General features: G+C 35.9%; 1 protein-coding gene across 9 annotated transcripts in view; it reads left to right on the top strand.

Moving 5' to 3' along the window:
* Window positions 1-22466, top strand: part of CRPPA (CDP-L-ribitol pyrophosphorylase A) — a 359365-nt gene that overhangs the window by 13607 nt on the left and 323292 nt on the right. The gene's annotated exons all lie outside the window — the stretch shown is intronic.

The raw sequence follows: 22466 nt of genomic DNA, 5'->3' as shown, positions 1-22466 counted from the left end.
TCTTTTAGCACATTTTTCTTAGTTGTAAAAATATATAAGCTAGTACGTACCTTGTAAGGTTGTTTTTAGGATTGGAAATTATGTATATTAATTATTTAGTAGAATGTTAAGTATAATAAGTGCTATTATTTTAAATAACTTTCAACATCTAAGTAAAAGAATTTCCCTCAAGGATTTTAGGCCAATGGAAGGAGTCATCTAACCCTTTCTAGACAACTGGGTCACCAGGAAGCTATAAAATATCCAACCGAGAAAGATAGTCTATGGTTTCTCTTTAATTATCTATATGTATTTGGATTTTCATAGTCTGAAAATTGTCACTTTGCACATGATTTCTAAATGGTCTTCTGATGTGGGGAAAATTGTGATCCAGGAATCGTTAGTGAACACCAAACCTTTCTCCTGGCTCTTGTACTTCTGTGATTTTGGCTCTTTTCTCTTCTGGCTCCTCAGGTGTGGTAGAGGTAGAGCCATCAGTTACAGTGGTGGAGAGAAGGAATAAAGGAGCAAAAGCTTGGTAACTTTAAGGAATTTGAGTAAAATTTTACAAAATTGAAAAACTTCTTGGAGAAGACTTTGTGATATTTGTCAATGTTAACTTTTGGGAAAGTCTATCATTCAAGCTCACTATAGCAATCATGTAGCCCTGGAATTTTTTGTTGTTGTTGAGTACTATATTCGAGAGACAGTATTTTTCAACAGATTGTCCATAAAGGGATTTTTTTGTTTTTTGGTAGTACGTCTGAAAAGGCCAAAGAGGCCTTTTCTCTTACTCCAGTTAATATGCTAAGGATATCATTGTTTTACATGTGATTTAACAAAACATATTAAATTGTGCAGCAGTTACTTATTGCTTCATTAATTACAGATTTGCTTCATTAATTGCAGATTTGTTGGAATTCCTATTAGACTTTCAGATTTTCTTAATTGTTAATTAGAATATAATTTGTAAGATTCAATCACATTATGCGTCTTAAATAAAACTAACAAATTATATTTAAATGAAATCTGTGAAACTTGCCGATTAGATTAAGAAGCTGGTTCAAAGCAAAAACTATAAAACTCATTTTGAGATAAATTTCAAAAATCTGGTCTCTTCAAGAAATATTGCTTTGTATTTGATGGCATTAAAGGATAATTTTTCTTTAAAAAGTGAAACATGAATTTCATAGAGATATAAAATGGCATGTGTTAAAGATTTTGCTTAACTGATTAATTAGGGAACCAGACAGATGTTACATGGTTCAAAAGTGAATTCAGAGAATCACAAATTTATATGGAATAAAGGAATGCTGAAATGAATTCGCAACTAGACCAAACTGCCTTTTTCCATGGGGGGTTTAATTGAACTAACACTGGACAAAATTTATCCGCCTATTGTAGGTAAGAGTTATTTATCATTGTTATCAGTTATCTACAATTTATAGAACTCAGAGGCAATGAAAAGCTAGATTCAGCTAAAAACTGGAAGGGTCTCCTCTAAATTATACATAGTTTTCAAATGGAAACACCCAATAATCTTTTTGCTTATTCTAAATTTCCTTATAATGGTAAGGATAGTGACTCAGTAGTCTCAGTAAATCCAGGTACTACTTCCTACCAAATCTCTCACTGTGATTATAAAAACTGTTCTAACAATAATAAAAATATAAATGCAGTTAATTGAGATTTATACTGAGAGTTGAACTTCTTAAATTGGTTGGAAGTATTGGCATCCTTTAAACCTTTAGTCAGTAAATCACAGAAGGCTGGTCTGAATCAAATGCCATCTCTAAGGCATGAAAATTCTGATGACTTTGTTAAGCCAGAGCCACTTCAAATATTTTTTAAAATTTATTCTCCTTTGTTCTCTTAAATTATTTTCTACAGGCTTGTTAATTGAGTCTCCTTTGTATTCTTGACTGTTGATTTTCAAGTGTACCCAAAGGTCTCTTTCACATAAATCATTTCCTAAATAAGATCAGACACTCTGATGGTAATTTGCAGGGTACTAAATGTGCTAAATATTTTCATATATATTCTATTTTAGTTAAAAAAAAAACAAGCAAAACCCCAAAACAACAGCAAGTAAGATGTATTGGCTCAAGAAACTAAAATGTCCAAAGTGAAGGCTCGCATTATGGTTGCCTGCATAAAGGAGCTCAAAAGTATCACCATGACCCAGTTTTTCTCTCTTTTCTGTGTATACTTCATTCTCAGGATCCACAAAGAGGCAAGATGTCCTCAGTAGGGCCAACAGCTAAATTTTTTCAGGGTTATTTCTTCCTTACTCTTGATGATAGTTTGCCTAGGTATAAAATTCTAAGCCTACAGCTGTTTATTCCCAGCATTTTGAAAAATATGTCACTGTCTCCTGGCTTTTATGCTGCTTTTGAGAAATTCTGCTAACCCCTGTAATTGTATTCCTTTGAAAGTAATATGCCTTTGATCACTGATTGCTAAGAAAATAATTTCTTTTTCATAGGTGTAGTGTAGTATCTCTATCGAGTTTCCAGATATGAATTTCTTTTTTTTTCCTTGCTTTGGATTTATTGTGCTATATGAATTTTATGACTCATGTTTTTATAAGTTCTAAAAGATTCTCAGCCATTATTTTATTTGAATCCATTCCCTCCTGCCAGTTTTTTTTCCCCCTCTCCTTAGGAATCGCTCTATATGTATGATAGACCTTTATATCCTGTCCTCATGTTTACTAAGTTCTCTTTTGTATTTTTCACCTCCTTCTGTGTGCTGCATCCTGAGTAATTTCAGTTTTCTATTTCATACATGCTTTCGCCCTGTCTAATAAACTGTTAAAGAATTAAAAAAAAAATAATGACTATATTTTTCATTTCTACGAATTCCATTTGGTCCTTTTCCAAATGTGATTGGACTCTTGCTAGTGTCTCCTTTCTTACGTTCTTGATTTTATTTTTTATGTCTTTCAATATTTAAACATGTATTTTACCTATTTTAGTCAATAGTACTTTGTCTAATTCTCCAACTTTTACTTTCTATTTACTTTTGCTCATAGTGACTTGTTTCCTCTTTTGTTTTGTAATTTGGGTGATAAGTCCATGTTTGGTAAGACTTTATTAGCAGGAAAGAGTTGAGTTTGGGTTGTATGTTTCTGAAGCACATTTTTGTGTTCTGTCTGCTAGGGATCCCAAGGGCTTTACCAGCTTGGAACCACTTTTTGTTAATTCTTGGCTTGAGGTTTTGTAGATTCTATGGTAATATTAAATCAAACCCCAAACCCACATAAAGACAAGCTGATGGTTTTGACTTCTCAGGGGAGACTCCCTCTTCCCTTCAGATCCCAAGCCAAGATAGATATTTTTACTTGTTGTCTTTCCGCACTGATAGGTGTATTTTTCCTTGTCTACCCTAAAAATGAGGATTTAGCCCTTCATGGGTCTTTGCTTGGCATGAGGGCCACTGTTCTAACTCACCAAGTAGCCCAGGCTGAAGGTCTTATTCCTCATTTCTCATTTTGTTAAAAATAAAGCCTCTTGGTAACCCAAAGCATCTCAGCCAAAGCATCTCAGCCATCTTGCCTCCCTGGTTTCTAACTATCATATTGTTTGTATTCCTACAGAATTTTGTTGTGAGTTCAGCCATACTTTTCAAAGACTGTTTGTAAAATTCTTTCCTGCATTTCTTGATTATTTTGTAATTGCAAGAGGTTTTTCAAGACTGCTAGTCTGCTATATTTCTAAAAATAGAAGTCCTTTCATCTTTCCTAAGTATGAAGTATTTTGTAAATTTCTGCATAATTATGTCAAGAGATGAACTGGCAGCAAGGAGTTTGTTGTAACGGAAATGATGGAAAGAGTAAAATATTTTGGAACATTGAAAAATTGGACAAGTGTGAGTGAGAATCAGTTGTAGAAGTATTAATAAGCTAACTATCATGTATATTATAAGGACTGCCAGTAATAGCTTGAATTGAAAAAGAGACTGCATTAGCAAAGTAATCTCTTAAGATTTGCCCATAGGGAGAACATTTGGAGAGTTACTTGCCTATTTTTCTTCTTTCTTTCAGTTTGACGGTTTTTTTTTTTTTTAATCTTTTTATTTCAAAATACTTTCAAACTTACAGCATAGTCACAAAAATAATACAAACCCCACACAGAGAACTCCAATATACCCCTACCCCACCATCTACCCAGGTCTACCAATTTCAACATTTTACCACATTTGTCTGTCTGTCTATCTGTCTGTCTATCTATCCATCCATCCATCTATCCATCTCTCTGTCTATTTTTCAATCCATTTTCTGACCACTAATCTAGGTTGTAAATACCATGCTCCTTGAACACTTAGTACTGTCATGTATATTTCCTAAGACAAAGGATATTTACTTATGAAACCACCTTAAGTGTAGTTATCCAGTTCAAGAAATTTAACACTTATATAAAACTAACAGTCTATATTCCAATATTTTATATGTCCCAATAATGTCCTGTTGAGCCATTTCTCTTCCCTTGTTAGGTCCCTTCTAGGATCATGTATTGTATTTAATTTTCATTTTCTGTTTTCTCCTTAGTTGCTTTTTTTTTTTTTTTTTTTAAGATACTGGGAATATATATACAACACAAACTTCCCCATCTCAGATACTCCCAAGCATACCATTCAGTGGTATTAATCACATTCATAATATTGTGGAACTCTCACCATCTTCCATTAATAAAACTTTCCTATCTCAAATTTCCCCAAACAGAAACTGTACATTAATTATACATTAACTCCCTATTCCCCCATCCCCTGCCCTTAGCAACTTGTACTCTAATTTCTGTCTCTATGAGTTGGCATATTCTCTGATATTTCCTTAGGAGTTACCATGGGGCTTAAATTTAATACCCTAAATATATAGCAATCACATTTGCTTTGATAATTTTTTTTTTTTCCTTAGACTATTTTTGGAGCCAGAAAGGGAAGACCTTGTGTTACTGTCCTCTTCCCCTAAGTCCCTGGGAGCAGCTTCTTCACACTTTTTGTTCAGGGGGCCACTTAATGGCTAGGGGAGTGGGCCTTGTACTTTTGCCCATTAATCTTGTATATCGCCAGTTTGCTGAATTTGTTTGTTAGCTCAAGTAGTTGTGTCATTGATTTCTCAGGATTTTCCAGATATACGATTATATCCTATGCAAATAATGACAGTTTTACTTCTTCCTTTCCAATTTGGTTGCCTTTTCTTTGTTCTGCCGGATTGCTCTGGCTAGAACTTATAGCACAATGTTGAATAATACTGGTGACTGCGGGCATCCTTGTCTCATTCCCAATCTTAGGGGGAAGGCTTTCTATCTCTCACTGTTGAGTACTATGCTGGCTGTGGGTTTTTCATATATGCCCTTTATCATATTGAGGCAGTTTCCTTCAGTTGCTACCCTTTGAAGTGTTTTTATCTAAAAAAGGATGCTGAATTTTATCAAATGCTTTTTCAGCATCTATTGAGATGATCATTTGGATTTTTCCCTTTTGATTTGATAATGTGTTGTATTACATTGATTGATTTTCTTATGTTGAACCACTGTTGCATGGCTGGGATGAACCCCACTTGGTCATGGTGTATGATTTTTTTTAATGGGTCTTTGGATTTGATTTGCAAGGGTTTTGTTGAGAATTTTTGCATCAAATTCATGAGGGATATTGGCCTGTAGTTTTCCTTTCTTGTAGCATCTTTATCTGGTTTTGGTATTAGAGTGATGTTAGCTTCATAATATGAGTTAGCTAGTATTCCATTTTCTTAAAATTTTTGAAGGAGTTTGAGCAGGAATGGTGTCAGTTCCTTTTGGAAAGTTTGGCAAAATTCCCCTGTGAAGCCATATGGCCCTGGGCTTTTATTTGTAGGAAACTTTTTGATGATTAATTGGGTCTCTTTACTTGTGATTGGTTTGTTGAGGTCTTCTCTTTCTTCTTGGGTTGGTCTAGGCTCCTCATGTGTTTCCAGGAAATTATCCATTTCATCTAAATTGTCTAGTTTGTTGGCATACAGTTGTTCATAGTATCCTCTTATGATTTTTAAGATTTCTTTGGGATCCACAGTAATGTCTCCCCTTTGATTTATGATTTTATTTATTGGTTCTTCTCTCTTTTTGACTTTGTCATTCTAGCTAAAGTTTTGTCAATCTTGTTGATCTTCTCAAAGAACCAACTTTTGGTGTTATTTATTGTCTCTATTGTTTTTTTGCTCTCTATATCATTTGTTTCTGTTTCAATCCTTTTTATTTCTTTTCTTCTGCTTGCTTTAGGGTTAGTTTGATCATTCTTTAGCTTCTTTGGTTGTTCCATTAGTTCTTTGATTTTAGCTCTTTCTTCATTTTTAATATATGCATTTAGAGCTATAAATTTCTCCCTCAGCACTGCCTTCACTGCATCCCATAGGTTTTCATATGTTGTGTTCTCGTTTTCATTCATCTCTAGATATTTAGCAATTTCCCTTGCAATTTCTTCTTTGACCCAGTGATTGTTTAGGAGTGTGTTGTTTAACCTCTACATATTTGTGAATGTTCTGGTTCTTTGATGGCTATTGACTTCTAGTTGCATTTCATTGTGGTCAGAGAATGTGCTTTGAATAATTTCGATCTTTTTAAATGTATTGAGGCTCGTTTTATGCCCCAGCATATCATCTATCCTGGAGAATGTTCCATGAGCACTAGAGAAGAATGTATATCCTGGTAATTTGGGATGTAACACTCTATAAATGTCTGTTAACAAAGTCTAATTCGTTTATCACATTGTTTAGGTTCTCAGTTTCCTTATTGGTCCTCTGTCTGGTTGTTCTATCTATAGGAGAGAGTGGTGTACTGAAGTCTCACATGATTATTGTAGAAATGTCTATTACTCCCTTCAGTTTTGCCAATGTTTGTCTCATGTACTTTGGAGCACCTTGACTGAGTGCATAAACATTTATGATTGTTGTTTCTTCTTGGTGAGTTGTCCCTTTTATTAGTATATGGTCCTTCTTTGTCTCTTATGACATCTTTGCATTTAAAGTCCATTTTATCTGAAATTAGTATTGTTACCACTGCTTTCTTTTGGCTGTAGCTTGCATGGAATATTTTTTTCCATCCTTTCACTTTCAATCTCTGTGTTGCTGGGTCTAAGATGAGTGTCTTGTAAACAGCATATTGATCTATTTTTTCCCTCTCTCTGTTTCCTTTAAGATACCCCTACTAATACTCTTCAGTTCTGTGCCTTTCTCTAGGCCTCTCTCTCATTTCTTTTTTTCTCAGCCAGTGGAGCTCCCTTTAGTATTTCTTGCAGGGCATGTCTCTTGTTAACAAATTCTCTCAGCATTTGTTTGTCTGTGAAATTGTAAACTCTCCCTCAATTTTGAAGGAGAGCTTTGCTGGATAAAGAATTCTTGCCTGGCAGTTTTTCTCTTTGAGAATTTTAAATATGTCATACCACTGCTTTCTTGCTTCCATGGTTCCTGCTGAGTAGTCAGTACTTAGTCTTATGTTGTTTCCCTTGTATGTGATGAATTGCTTCTCTCTTGCCACTTTCAGAACTTTTTCCTTCTCTTCAGCATTTGGCAATCTGATCAGAGTATGTCTTGGAGTGGGTTTATTTGGATTTATTCTATTTGGAGTTTGTTGGGCATCTTTGATTTGTATATTTATGTTGTTTAGAAGGGTTGGGAATTTCTCCCCAACAATGTCTTTGAATATTCTTCCTAGCCCTCTGCTCACATTTTCACCTTCCGGAGCACCCATGATTCTTACATTCGTGTGCTTCATGTTGTCCCTTATTTTTCTGAGATCAATTTCAAATTTTTCAGTTTTTTCCCACCATTTTCTTTTGTGTTTCGCATTCCATCACCCTCTCCTCTAGTTCACTACTTCTTTCCTCTGCCTCTTCAAATGTGCTGTGTGTCTCAAGTATATTTTTAATTTGATCAACAGTATCTTTTATTTACATACGATCTGCAATTTTTTTAATTTGCTCTCTTTATGCTCTTCTAGGGTCTTCTTGATGACCTTTATATCCTTAGCTTTCATACTGAAGTTGTTTTGGAGATTTATGTATATTTCTTTGATTAATTGCTCCAAGTTCTGCATCTCCTCTGGCTTTTTAATTTGGTTGTTTGGGTTGTGCATAACATCTGTTTTTTTCATATGCTTTATAATTTTTTGTTGCTTTTGCCCTCTTGGCATTTGCTTATGTTGGTAGGGTTATTTTAGGATATGTAGGATTATTTGAACATTTATCTTTAATTTGGCATAGCTACAGCTTGGTTGAATGCACTTTCCCTGTCCTACTAGCATATGGTGCTCTTGAGCCATCCCATACCCTCAAGCCCCCTCTCCCCCAACTTTGTCTATGCACTGAACAGGGTCCAAACTGGGTGGAAATCCAATTAGTGCACCAATTTTCTGAGTGCACTGGGGACTGCCCACCCTGTGGGAAGGGAGCAGGTCCTGCACAGTTCGGCAGGGAGTCTGCTCCAGGGTACAGTGTTCCTGGCAGTTCCCGGAGCTGTGGGTGGACTACTTTGTGGCTGTGGAGCTGCATGTCTCACATTCCAGCTCCTATCTGCAGTCCCTATCTGCTGTTCACCTGTGAGTCCCTGGGGTTGGGGAGAGGCTCCTGGCACTTCTGTATGGTGCCCTTGCCTCTTGGTTGTGCCCAACACTGGCTTCCATGGAGAAAGAGTGGTTGTAGTCAAAAGATTGCCAAATCCTGACTTCTCTCATGGGAGCTCTCAGCCATGAGGCTGTGAAGGGTTATCTCCCCAGCCAACTGCTGAGGTGGATACACAGGGCTTAGAAAGCTGCTCGTTCTGCACTTGGCACCTGGCTCTAGCCACCAGTCCCCAGCTCTGTAGCTCTCAGCCATGGGGTTGTGAAGGGTTATCTCCCCAGCCAACTGCCCCCTTCCACACTCATCTGCCAGCTTCAGCTGCCAGTCCCCAGCATGGGGGCTCTTAGCCCCTGGGCTGTGAAAGGTTTTCACTCCAGCCAACTGCTGTGAAGGATGCACAGGGCATGGAAGGCTGCTCCCTTCCACTCTCATCAGCCAGCTCCAACTGCCCTTCCTTGGCAGCATTCTGGGCTGAACACTCACCCATTCGAAATGCAGTCTCTTGGCATCTCCAGCTACATCCTCACTGTGTGGTGTAGAAGTCCATGCCCGGCTGATGGCACCCTGGAACTGCTGTTCTGGAGCACTTCCTGTCCTTTAGCTAGTGTTCTTCGTAGAGGAGAATTTTGCTCTGTCTCTCCTAATCAGCCATGTTCCTGTAAGTATTGGTAACAACTTAACTTCAATAGTGTATACTAACTGCACTAATATACCCCTTTGTCCCCTCTACCTTTAGATAGTTCTTGTCACAAATTATATGTTTATATACGTTATGAGTACAAAAAGACTGATTTATCATTAAATTTTATGCATTTGCTTTTTAGGCACTGTATGAAGTAAAAAGCAGAGTCACAAACCAAGAGTATGATAGTTCTGGCATTTAGATTTACCCATGCCATTACCCTAACTGGAGATTTTTATTTCTTTATGTGGCTTTGCTCTTTTGTCTATTGTCCTTTTCTTTTAACCTGCAGAACTCTTTTCAGCATCTCTTGTAGGACTGGTCTAGTGGTGACAAAACTCCCTCAGCATTTAACTGGAAATGTCTTAATTTCACCCTCATTTTTAAAAGACAGTTTTGCTGGATATAGAATTCTTGGTTGGCAATCTTTTGCACTCAGCACTGTAACTATCATCCTACTGCCTGCTTGCCTCCATGGTTTCTGATGAGAAATCAGCACTTAATTTTATTGAAGCTCCCTTGTATGTGACATGCTGCTTCTCTCTTAGGGCTTTCAGAATTCTCTCTTTATCTTTGGCATACAACAGTTTGATTATAATATGCCATGGTGTGGGTCTACTTGGGTTTATCTTGTTTGTAGTTCATGGGGTATCTTGGATGTATATGGTCATTTCTTCTGTTGTTCCTTAAGCTTCTATCCAGCTGGGATTATGACAGAGTTTCCCTGAATGCCAGGAACTAAAGAAACAAAGCCAAACAAAAAATCCTTTCCCAGTCATTGCAGATTGAACTCTGCCAGTGCTCTCCTTCAGGGTTTATCCATATAATAAGTTTGTTTGGAGAATAGCTCCAGGCCAAAGCATAGGGTCCTCCCTGTTCCTTTTTGTGCATTTGTCTTGTCTTGGGTATGCAAGCATGGCCTTAGGAATTTCCCCATTTACTTGGATACAAATGTTGCCTCTTCCCTAGAAAACAATTTCTTCACAGATTTGGGCACTGCCCTGTGTATACTACAGCCATGGTATTATGTAGGAGAGCTCTGTGAGCTACCTTCTACAAGGAGGGTGAGTTCTGGGATATGAGCCTGCGATGAGTTTCCTGGTTCAGTCCATAAGGCTGCCACCAGTCTGATTGTGCCAGACATACATGCTCCCAGTGTGTGTTTGGGGTTATTCTGCTTCCTCCAGAACCAAATCTGCACTGGATGTGTGGCTCATCTCTGTGCCAAGCTGGTGAGGGGTGGTGGAAGGGCCAGTTAGGGCACCAGGAGATCCTACCACTTTTAAGTAGCCCTTTTCTTGATTCAGTGTTTGCCCTTTTTCTGCAAGTCTTTAACTATTTTTTGGAGTTTTGAGGTATTTCTGTCAGCTCTTGCTGGTTGTTCAAAGCTTCTGTGGGGGGATAGAGACCTGAAGCTTCTTACTCTGCTATATTGCACATCTGGTTTTCCTCTACCTTCTCTTCTCACAGCTCTAATCATATATTATCCTATTCTTCCTTAATCAACTTCTTATAACAATAGGTCATATCTATTGTCTTTGCTTCCTCACCTCCAATTTACTCCTCAATACATAGCTATATAGCTTCTATTTCCTTTCTAACTATTCCTTCTAAGATCACCTTTGGCTTCCTAATTCCCAAATTAAATGTGTATGTTCAGTCTTTGTTAAATTTGACATGGTTAATCAGCTCATCCTCCTTGAACTCTCTCCCTACCTTGGCTTCTGTGACTCTATTCTTTTCTTCTTACCTTTTGACTACTCCATTTCAGATGCCTCTTCCATCCTTGACATGTGGTTTCCTTAAATGACTTCTGTTATCATTGAACACGTTATCTCTGGGCAATCTAAATCACACACACATTAGTGTTTTTGTTTGTTTGTTTTTTTAATAGATTTTAAAAATTTACATACAGTAAAATTCATGACACTACTGACATTATGGGCTAGATGAATCTTTGTTGTTGGGGGCTATCCTGTATGTTGTAGAATGTTTAGCAGTATCCCTGGTCACCCCAGTTGAGAAGCACTGATGTAACAGGATAATAAACTTACAACATAAGAAAGACCATACTTGATTGTAACACAATAAATATAAGTTTGTCCTTATTCCTTTTCTTATCAAAGTGAATTGTTATCTTGTAATTTAATGAGCAGTTGGATATAATAAACTATTGTAAGCTCTAAAGTCACTTTAAAAATGGCTTTGGATATTTTGTTTCTTATCCAGTTGAAAAAGAATTTTAGTAGTGGAAGAATGTTACATAAGACTTAAAACTGAAGGTTTATATAGACATTGCTTCTTGGGTGGAAGGAATATATATTTCTTCCTTAAATTCTCTTTACTTGTTTTTAGTTAGAAAATCTTTATCTTCACTCTTTCTCTTCAGAAACAGTGAAATATATATAGTGACTGGATCCTTTGGCATGTTGTGAGTGTGTGTGTTATGTATAATCTCTTTGGATTTTGCAGCATGACTATATTTAGCAACTATTACTAGCAGTTTGGAAATTCTGTTAAAGGTAATATTTGTGCATCAATAAGAGTATACTTTTCTAATGCCCTGTTTTATAACTTTTATGCCATGTATTCTAAGCATATGTTTTAAAATGGAGATGGAAAATCCCTTGACAAATTTTTGACTCTTTGTTTGGAAATTTGACATTAGGTAGAATTGACCATGGCTAATAGTCTCCTATATTTGATCTCTGTTGGGCAGTTTTGATTGTGATCTGTGCATTAAGGTCACAGTTTATTCCTGGGTAGAGGTGAGATAATGATCTCTCCGGGGTGATTGGTTTCCATATCATCATCTATTGGAGAGAAACTTTGGTCCTGATTTAAGTTCTAGCTCTCAGAAGCAGTTTTATTCATGACAAGGAAGTGAGGTTTGATTATTTAGTGGACCATTTTTGACTTATTTTGACAGTGATTTTAATATCCAGGGCAGCTGCTGGACTGCCAGGGAATGAGATAAAATTTGATCTGTTTCTGATGATTACGAGGCTACTGTGTGAAAAGCTTTTCTGTTGCTTATTTTATTTTAAACTACTTACCTTTGTATATCTTTTCCATGAATTACCTTTCAAATGAAGTTAGGGCAGGGATAGACCAAGGAGAGATGAGTATATTTAGTGATTAAAATTAAAATTTATTGTGTATTCAAGAATAATATCCCTGACTATATTAGAATTAAGGTAAAATAGTACTAATTTCCAGGAATTAAAATTTAGCATGTAAAAAAGGAGGTTTTCCTATTAATTTTTGATGCATATCCACTTTTAATGGTGCATTGCAGTAATTCAGTAATTTGAATGGAGCTTTTTCTATGTTGCTATATTTGGATAAATTGTTTAATATATTCTTCATCTAATTTATTAGGAGATTGGAAGTATTATAAAATGTGAACTATTTAAAATCTCATAATTGTCAATGATTGGCTTTGAAGGTACTGTTCTTTAAACATTTAGCAAGGAGTCTTTCAATAAAGACAATTCAGGTAACTGAAATTGTAATTATATGGTCAAGAATATTTCTGTTGTACATTGTTGTAATTAGCTTGAATTCAATGCCTGAGGATGATTGCATTCTAGTACCTGCTTTATGGATGGCCCCATATGTATTGTTCAGTTTTGCTTTAAAAACTGAACAGCAGAGGTGAGGATCTTTATTCTACATTTTGTGTATGTATCTATGATTCCTTCTATGCATTGATGTGTGGAAATACTTTGATAGATTAGTCTGAAAGGCAAGTAATGATTGTGGTACTGAGTTGTTAATCTTCCATTCAGTCCTTATTAGGCTAATACCCAAGGAAACAGTTGGATTTGATAACTTGGTAATGATGCTTCCTATAGTTAACTTCTCAGAGAGCTGTATTTTGGAGGCAACTTACTAGCTTTGTTGATACTTGTCATAATTTTGATACTTTGAATTTCAAAAAATATTGTATAATGGAGTATTTATTACATGTTTGTTTCTGACCAGAGGTCCCTTACTGTGGAAACAGCAATGGGGCACATGCTTGTTAGCATTAGAGTCTTTCTTCTGTATTTGTTTACTCCAGATGACCATGTGAGTGATAGAAAAAAGGGAGAGCAAAGAAGTTACTGCCACTTGTGATTCCTTTTCATGGGCCTGTTGTTTAATAAGATCTCTGTAGTTAATTTTTACCTTGTGGTTTCAAGTCTCTTCACAACGTACCACTTTTCCAATTGATCTTTTGGCTTTCATACACAATGTTCTAATTCTTGGATTTACAAATCCTACCATAATGGCATCTTCAATATTGATGGTTTCTGCTCTTGAAAAGCTAGTTTTCAGTAATCAAGATAAGAGCCCATAAATATAGGTTTTAGAAGTTTTTTTCTAATAAACATTAAAAACATGCAGAGAAATTTGTAACACATCTAAGGTATAAAGAATATCAATAAATTATTGTTATTGTCCAATAAATTGGATACCTCCATGTCTACCACCTGGTATAAAAAACAGAACATTTTACCAACAACTTTGAAACTGTGCCCTGTCCTGTTTCAGTTTCCTAGCTGCTAAACCAAATACCACACAATGGGTTGGCTTAACAACAGGAATTTATTGACTCATGATTTCAAAGACTAGAAGGCTTGTTTCCTTCTGAGGTCTAGCCAGGTCTTTGGGGTTCCTTGCAATGCAAATGGTGGTGTTTTCTCCTTTCTTTTCTGCATTCCATTAGCTTCCAACTTCTGACTGGTCCCCATTTGGGCACACCTTAACTAATAACTTCTTTTGTTTTTTCTTTTAAGCAGAAAATTTATTAGGTATGCATGTGAGAGGAACATGTGGGCACTCTCGCAAAGACAGAGGTGAGAAGGTGAGAGGCCCTGGCAGTGTGGGGCCCTTTGTTTTATAGATCAGCTTTACTTACTCCCCCTCCACCCTCCTCATTTGGGGCTCTTTCTCCTACCCCCCCTTCCTCTCCAGGGCAGTGCTTGGTGGTAGATAGTGCATTTGGGTGGATCAGTTGGCTCCACCTTTCTCCGTAGATGACTCATTGAGGTGGGGGTTGTTTGCCCCCCAGGTGCTGTTATGTTGCTCTTCTTCTCAGAGATATCTGTCTCCTTGAGGCCTGACTGCTTTTGGGAATTTACCCTTTGCTCGGCCAGACTAGCACCCTAATTCTAACCCTATCACATTTCCCCCTTAGAGACTTCTAACTCTCCTTAATCTTAAGGAAATTTGGGCTGATGGTCCATCTTCTATAACTGCTTCAAGCTGTCAGTGGGGTCACATGCCCTACTTGTGGGAACATAGAAGGCTCTGGCTACGCTCTTGAGGGTGGCTGGTTGAGTATGGTCTCTGATGAGGAGAAGTTGTAAAAGGCTTTTAAACTGGGTGAGAAATTGTATACTTCGTCTGAACAGAAGCAGGAGCAAAATGGAGCTCAGAGTATTTTTTAGAGTTTTAGCAACACTGTTGGTTGGGTCTTGGTATCCTATGATGCATGGGCAGGCTCATCATTGGTAGTTTTGTTTCATGATGTTAGGGAGACCTACATTCCTGGAAATCGTCGTGTCCCATGTTGGGAGAAAGATAGTGAGTTTATTTGTAGAGTTTGGCTTAGAGAAAGAGAGAGCACATTTGAGCAACAAAAGAAGTTTTCTGGGGGCAACTCTTAGGCATTAATTATAAGTAGTCATAGTTACGCTATTACAGAAATAAGTTTCATAAGGGGCAAGTTTTAAGATTGAGGGCTTGTGTTATAAAATTGAGAGCCCTAATTGCTTAGGAATTCCTCAGGTGGGGAAGTCTTATAGTTTCATGTTTTTCTTTGGTCCTTTAAGGGATTTTGCATATACCTTATTTTAGGTTTCATGTCAAATAAAGCTGAAATAGGTTGCTCAAATAAACTGACTTGACAGGTTAAATTAGGCAGTGTGCTACAGAAAATTTAAGTTTTGAAAGCTTTATAGAAAAGTAGTATAACTGACAAGTAAATTTGGATGGTCCCATGATCTATAACTATTAACATCATACAGATCAGTATTAGGATAGAACATTGTCAAGTTTTTAGGAATTTTAAACAATTTTCTAAATATATGACAAATTTAACCTAACAGAAGGATCACTTCACTTTTGCAAGGTGAAAGAACAAATTATTTGTAACAGTTTTCCTTTAAGAGTAAGAAGACTTGTATTTTGAAATAAAGAATGATAAGGACAACATAAGCATTAATAAGGATATGATTCTGATATGATATAAAACTTTTATCTTTAGACAGAGTACTGAGATAGTTAAGAAAAACTTTTTATAACCTTTCATTAAGAGTAGACTAACAATCTACATTAATTTAACAGAGAAAACTAAATTTCAGTTTTGTATGTATACATGGTTTTACACAAAATTTCTTTTTAAAAGAATATTATAAACAGGCTTATTAAATTTTGTTTGGAATTGACTATGATAGAATTTACTTTCATAAACCATTTACAACTTTCTATATCCATTCAGGGCTTGTAGTTATCAATGAGTATAAACTATACATCTATAAAAACTATAAAAAGATTTACTTTCACAGTAGGAATATGTTAGTTCACAAAATTATCACCTTGTAAGACTGTGCTCTGAGGCAGTTGGAGGTCAGTTAAGGTCTGCAGTTAAGGCATTCTTAAAGATATGGGGATTATTTTGAAACCCTTGGGGCAGCAGTGTCTAAATGAGCAGGGTGGGAATCCTATCCTTAAATCCTGCCATTTAAAAGCAAATAGGTATTGAGAGTCAGGGTTAAGAGGGATACAAACAAATGTGTTTTTAAGATCTAGGACTGAGAACCTGAATGCAGACAGGGGCTATCTGGCAGGCTCAACACAGGGAGAAACCCCCAGTCAGGTTCCAAAGGGTGGTATTACCCATCACCCTGAATCTCCTTGGATCTACACAGCATGGAGAGAGGCTCCTGCCATGACTGAGGAGGGAGCCGGTGACTCAGAGTGAACTGAGTTTATGTTTTGGAGGAACCAATTCAGAGCCCCTAGATTCCTAGAGACACAAAGTTGCATCAGGGCATACCCATGAGCCAAGTGAGAATAAAAGGCAAAAGCACATGGCCAAGCCTCCTGGTCAGTAGCCATGACTTCCCAGTCCAGACTGTCAGACAGAAGTGTCTCCTGGTTGGCTTGCCAAAATATGTTGCCAGATTTCAGCTTCCAGATTCTTGGCCATGCCACGAAAAGTAATTCAAGGCCACAGCACAGCATAGAATATGTAGGCAGAAAATTTATTAGGTACGCACGTGAGAGGAACATGCAGGCACTCTCACAGAGACAGAGGTGAGAAAGACAAGAGGCCCTGACAACTTCTTGAAAGGCCCTATTTATCAGTGGTTTCACATCCATAGTACTAGGGGTTGAGGTGTTTTGTAGGGGATCTGATCAATCTTAACACTTCCCCAATCTTATTTCCTTTCCACAGATGGGTAAACATTACCCTGAACTTTGTTTTTATCATTCTTTTGCTTTTCTCTTTAGTTCTGTAGCATGTATCCCTGAAAAATATATTGGTTATGTTTGTATTATTTCTAACATAAGTTTTGCATATACTTTGTCATCAGCTTTTTTTTGTACAATATGTTTTGGGAAATATGTGTGCATGTGAATCTGTGCAGCTGTAGTTCATTCATTATTCCTGCTGTATATGTCACAATTCAAATATTTTATAGGTGTTGGACACTTGTAGTTTTCTTTTTACAATGTAGTGCAAACATTGTTAATGTGGACATGATTATGCATGTCTAATGGGATACATGTACAAGGATTTCTCTAGAGTCATGGTCTACGCAGGTCATACCATGACCTCATCATAGCTTACCAGATATTCAGATCATGTGGTGCCTTTTAGGCTATGGAAGGACCTTGAATATTCCTCTGAGTGAGAAAACCATTGGAGGGTTTAGAATAGAGGAGACACATCACCTGACTCACAGTGAACAAGATTACTCTTACTTCCCTGTGCAATAGACAGTATAGAAAGACAGGAGTGAAGAAGACCAAATGGGAGGCTATCAGGTTGGTCTGGGAGAGGAAGGAAAGTGACTTGGATTCAGATTATATTAGAGGAGACAGTGAGAAGTGGGCATATTTGGGGTATTTTGAAGGAATATCTGATGGGACTTATTGATAGATTGGATGTGGATTTTGAGATGGAGGATACAAGGGTTTTGGCAAGAATAACCAGAAGACTAGGGTTGACATTTATGTAGATGGAGACTATAGGAGGAGCAAGTTTAGGGTGTGCAGAGTGGGAAATACCAAAACTTTGATTTTTAATGTGTTAGAGTATGTGTATTTTGAAATGATGTGAATTAAAATGAATAGAGATCTCAAATAGGCATTTGAATGTATAAATTCAAAAATTCTGGGCTGGATATATAAATTTGGAAGTTCATATATAGATGTTATTTGAAATCATGGGATATGAAGAGGTCACCTGTGAAATGAGTATAAATAGAGGAGAAGTCTGTGGTAAGACTTGGAACATTTCATCATTTAGAGAAAATAAGGATCTAGGATTCAGAGTATGGGAAGATGAGGAGGGTTTGTTTGAGGATGGTTTCTGGAAACCAAGTGAGAAATGACTCTGTAGAAGGCTAAGAACTATCCATTGGATTTGGCAGACAGGTCACTGGTGATATTGATAATGCATTTCTGTGCAGTTGTGAGGATAAAATCCTGTTTGAAGTGGGCCCCAGAGAACATGGGAGGAGAGAAGAATTGAAGATATGTAGTAGTACAGGCAATTCTTTCAAAAAGTTTTGCTTTTAAATTTACGTGGAGAATTTTGGTATTAGCTGGAGAAGGATGTGTCATCTTCTCTCCCTCTTTCTTTCTAGCAGCTTTATTGAGATATAGTTTGTATATATAATTACATACAACTAACCAATTTAAAGTATACAGTTCAGTGCTTTTTAGTATATTGGTACAATTGTGCAACCATCACCATGATCAATATTACATTTTAATCATCCCCAAAAGAAACTCTATACCCATTAGCCATCACTCACATTTTCCTTCCAACTTGCCCAGCCCTAGACAACCACTGACTTTCCATGTCTATAGATTTGACTATTCTGGATATTTCAAATAAATGGAGTCATATAATGTGTTATTTTGTGACTGGTTTCTTTTGTTTAGCATAATGTTTTCAAGATTTGTATACATTGTAGCATGTATCAATACTTAGTTTCTTTTTATTGCCAAGTAATATTCCATTGTATTGATACATCACATTTTAAGTCCATTCATGAATTGATGGACAGTTAGAATATTTTTGGCTATTATGAATAGTTTTAATATGAAGCATTTGTATATAGGTTTTGCTTGGATGTATGTTTTCATTTCTCTTGGGTATCTGCCCAAGAGTGGAATTGCTTGATTATGTGGTAACTCTGCTTAGTATTTTTAGGAACTGCCAGACAGTTTTTCCAAAGTGGCTGCCCAATTTCATACCTCCTGCAAGCAGTTGATGAAGGTTCTGTTTTCTCCACATCCTCAGTATCACTTGTCATTACGTATTTTTGATTTAGCCATCCTAGTGGGTGCGAAGTGGTATCTTATTGTGGTTTTGAGTTGCATTACTCTGATAACTAGTGATTTGAGAACTTTTAAATTTGCTTATTGGCCATTTGTTTATCATATTGGAAGAATGTTTATACAGATCGTTTGTCCATTTTTAAATTAGGTTGTTTTTTTTAAATCTTTTTTTATTAACTTGTAAGAATTTTATAGTTCTAGCTCTTACAATTAGGTCAATGATCCATTTTGAGTTAATTTTGCTGTATAGTGTGAGAAGTGTGTAACTTCTTTTTGCGTGTGGTTATCCAGTTGTCCAACCCCAGTTGTTGAGAAGTTTCTGAGTTTTCTTGGCACCTGTTGAAAATTATATGGCCATAAATGTAAAAATTTATTTCTGGACTCTTGATATCACCTATATGTCTTTCCTATGACAATGCCATTGTTTTGATTACTGTAGCCTTATAGTAAATTTTGAAATTGGGAAGTGTAAATCCTCAGGTTTGTTGTTTTGCAAGATTGTTATTCTTGGTCACTTGAGTTTCCATATGAATTTTAGGATCAGTTTGTCAACTTCTGGAAAAAAAAAAAACAAAACAGTTGGGATTTTGGTAGAGATTGCTTTGAACCTGTAGATCAATTTGAGGACTATTGCCATTTTAAAAATAATAAGCCTTTCAATCCATGAACGTCTTTCCATTTATTTAATTCTTCTTTAAATTCTGCCAACAATATTTGTAGTTTTCAAATTATAGGTTTTGCACTTCTTTTGTTATATATTCTTAAGTATTTTATCCTTTTTATACCATTATAAATGAAATTTTTTTTGGAATTCTTTTTTTTAATTTAGTTTTGGATTGTTAATTGCTAATGTGTAGAAGTACAATTAATTTTGTATATTGATCATGTATTTGGCATCCTTGCTGAACTTGTTTATTAGTTTTAATACACATTTTTTTATATTGCTTAGGATTTTCTATATGAAAGACCATGTCATATGCAAATAGATTTAGTTTTACTTTTTCTGGACTCTTCTTATTTCATTTTCTGGCCTTATTTCCCTGGCTAGAACTTCCAGTATATGTCCAATAGAAATTAATAGAAGTTAATAGAAGTTGTCTGTTGTCTACTTTTAAAGGGAAAGCTATTTGCATTTCATCATAAAGTCTGGTTTTAACTGTGGATTTTTTCATATATGTCCTTTATCAGGCTGAGGAAGTTCTCTTCTATTCTATTATTATGAAGTGATATTGGATTCTGTCAAATGTTTGTGTGTGTGTGCGTGTGTGTCTATTGTGATCATGTGATTTTTGTTCTTTATTTTTTTAATATGGTGTATTACTTTAATTGTGTTTCATATATTGAGCCAACCTTGAATTCCTGGCATAAAAACCAGTTGATTATGGTGTGTAATGACCATGGCTTTTTATTTTTTGCTGAATTTGATTTGCCAATATTGGATCTGTATTCATAAGGAATATTGGTCCATAGTTTTGTTTTCTTGTGATGTGTTGTATGGTTTTGATTCGGGAAGTGGATTCTTCTATTGTTGGAAGAGTTTGTGAGTAACTGATATTAATTCTTCAATTGTTTGGTAGATTTATCTGTGAAGCAATCTGAGCATAGACTTTTTTTTGTGGGAAGTTTTAAAATTGCTTATTTAACATCTTTACTTTTAAAGGTCTATTCATTTTCTCTCTTTTGTCAGTTTTAGTAGTTTTTGTCTTTCTTGGAATTTGTCCATTTCATGTAAGTTATCGATTAGTTGGTATTCTGTTATTATCATGTTATTCCATTATATTCCTTTTTATTTCTGTAAGGCAGGTAGAAATGTCCTCACTTTCATCCTGATGTTAATAATTTTTCTTTTTTTTTTCTTGGTTAGTCTAGTTAAAGGCTTGTCAACTCTATTGATCTTTTCAAAGAACCAGGTTCTGACTTCATTGATTTTCCTCTTCTTTTAAAAATATCTATTTCATTTATTTCAATGCTAATCTTTATTATTTCCTTATTCTATATGCTTTAGATTTAGTTTTTTCTTTTTCCAGTGTCTCAAAATGGAAGTTTTGGTTATTAATTTGAGATCTTTCTTCTTTTTAAATATAGGCATTTGTTCTGGTTTGCTAATGCTGCTGTTTTGCAAAATACCAGAAATGGATTGGCTTTTATAAAGGGAGTTTATTTGATTACAAAGTTACAGTCTTAAGGCCATAAAAATGTCCAAGGTAAGGCATAAACATGAGTATACCTTCATTGGAGAAAGGCCATTGGCGTCCAGAAAATCTCTGTTAGCTCGGAAGGAACGTGGCTGGCATCTGCTTGCTCCCAGCTTGCATTTCAAAATGGTACTCTCCAAAATGTCTCTAGGCTTAGCTTCTTGGGGCAAACTCTGGGCTAGTATCTCCAAAATGTCAGCAAAAGTCTGCTTTCAATGGCAGACTCCAAAATGTCTCTCTAAGCTGCAGCTGAGAGCTCCTTCTGCCTGAGCTCTTATAGGGCTCTAGTGATTTAATTAAGACCCATACTGAATGGGTGGCCACACCTCCATGGAAATAATCTAATCAAAGGTATTACCCACATTTGGGGGGGTCACATCTGCATGGAAACAACATAATCCAAAGATTCCAACTTAATCAACAGTAATATGTCTGCCCCCACAAGATTTCATTAAAGGCCATGACGTTGTAGGGGACATAATACATCCAAACCGGCACAGCATTTATAGCTCTTAATTTCCCTCTAGGCACTGCTTTAGCTACATTTCATAAATTTTTGTATTTATTGTACCTTTTTCATTTTCCAATTTCCCTTGTAATTTCTTCTTTATCCTGCTGGTTACTTTATAGTATGGTGCTTACTTTCCATATATTTGTGAAATTTACAAATTTATTTTTATTAATTTCAAATTTTACCCCATTGTGATTGTAGAGCATACTTAGTATAATTCTAATCCTTTTATATTTATTAAGATTTGATTCATGTCCTAGTATTTTGTCCATACTAGAGAATGTTCCATATGCTTCGAGAAGAATGTTTATTCTATTATTCTTTGGTGGAGTGTTCTATGGACATTTGTTGGATTATTTGGTTTGTAGTGTTCAAGTATTCCCTTTCCTTCTCCATCTTCTGCCCCTTATTGACTGTCCGGTATTGAAGTCTCTATCTATTATTGTGAAATTGTTGATTTCTCTCTTCAATACTGTTAGCTTTTGCTTTAGGAATTTTTGAGGGTCTGTTGTTAAGTGCATATAGGATTATAATTATACCTTTTGTACATTAAAATTTTCTTATTAAAGAAATTGTGGGTTTACAGAACTATCATGCATAATATACAGGCTTCCCATGTATACCCTGTTATTAATGCTGGTATGGTACATTTGTTAGTATGGTAATTGAAGAAAGTACATTTTTATAATTGTACTTTAACTATAGTTCATGATTTAACTTAGGGATCACTGCTTATATAGGACAGTTTCATTGATTTAAAAAAAATATTTTATTACCATATATACAACCTAACATTTCTCCTTTTAACTACATTCAGGTTTATATGTCAGTGCTGTGACTAGGTTGACAGTGTTGTGCTACCATCACCACCATCAATTACCAAACTTTTCCTTAGTTCCCAATGGACAGGCTTTACATTTTAAGCCTTAACTCCCTATTCCCT

Source organism: Choloepus didactylus, chromosome 5 (assembly GCF_015220235.1).
Source record: "Choloepus didactylus isolate mChoDid1 chromosome 5, mChoDid1.pri, whole genome shotgun sequence".
NCBI lineage: Eukaryota > Metazoa > Chordata > Mammalia > Pilosa > Megalonychidae > Choloepus > Choloepus didactylus.
Note: the sequence above shows the minus strand (reverse complement) of the source record. Positions and strands in the feature narration are given on the sequence as shown.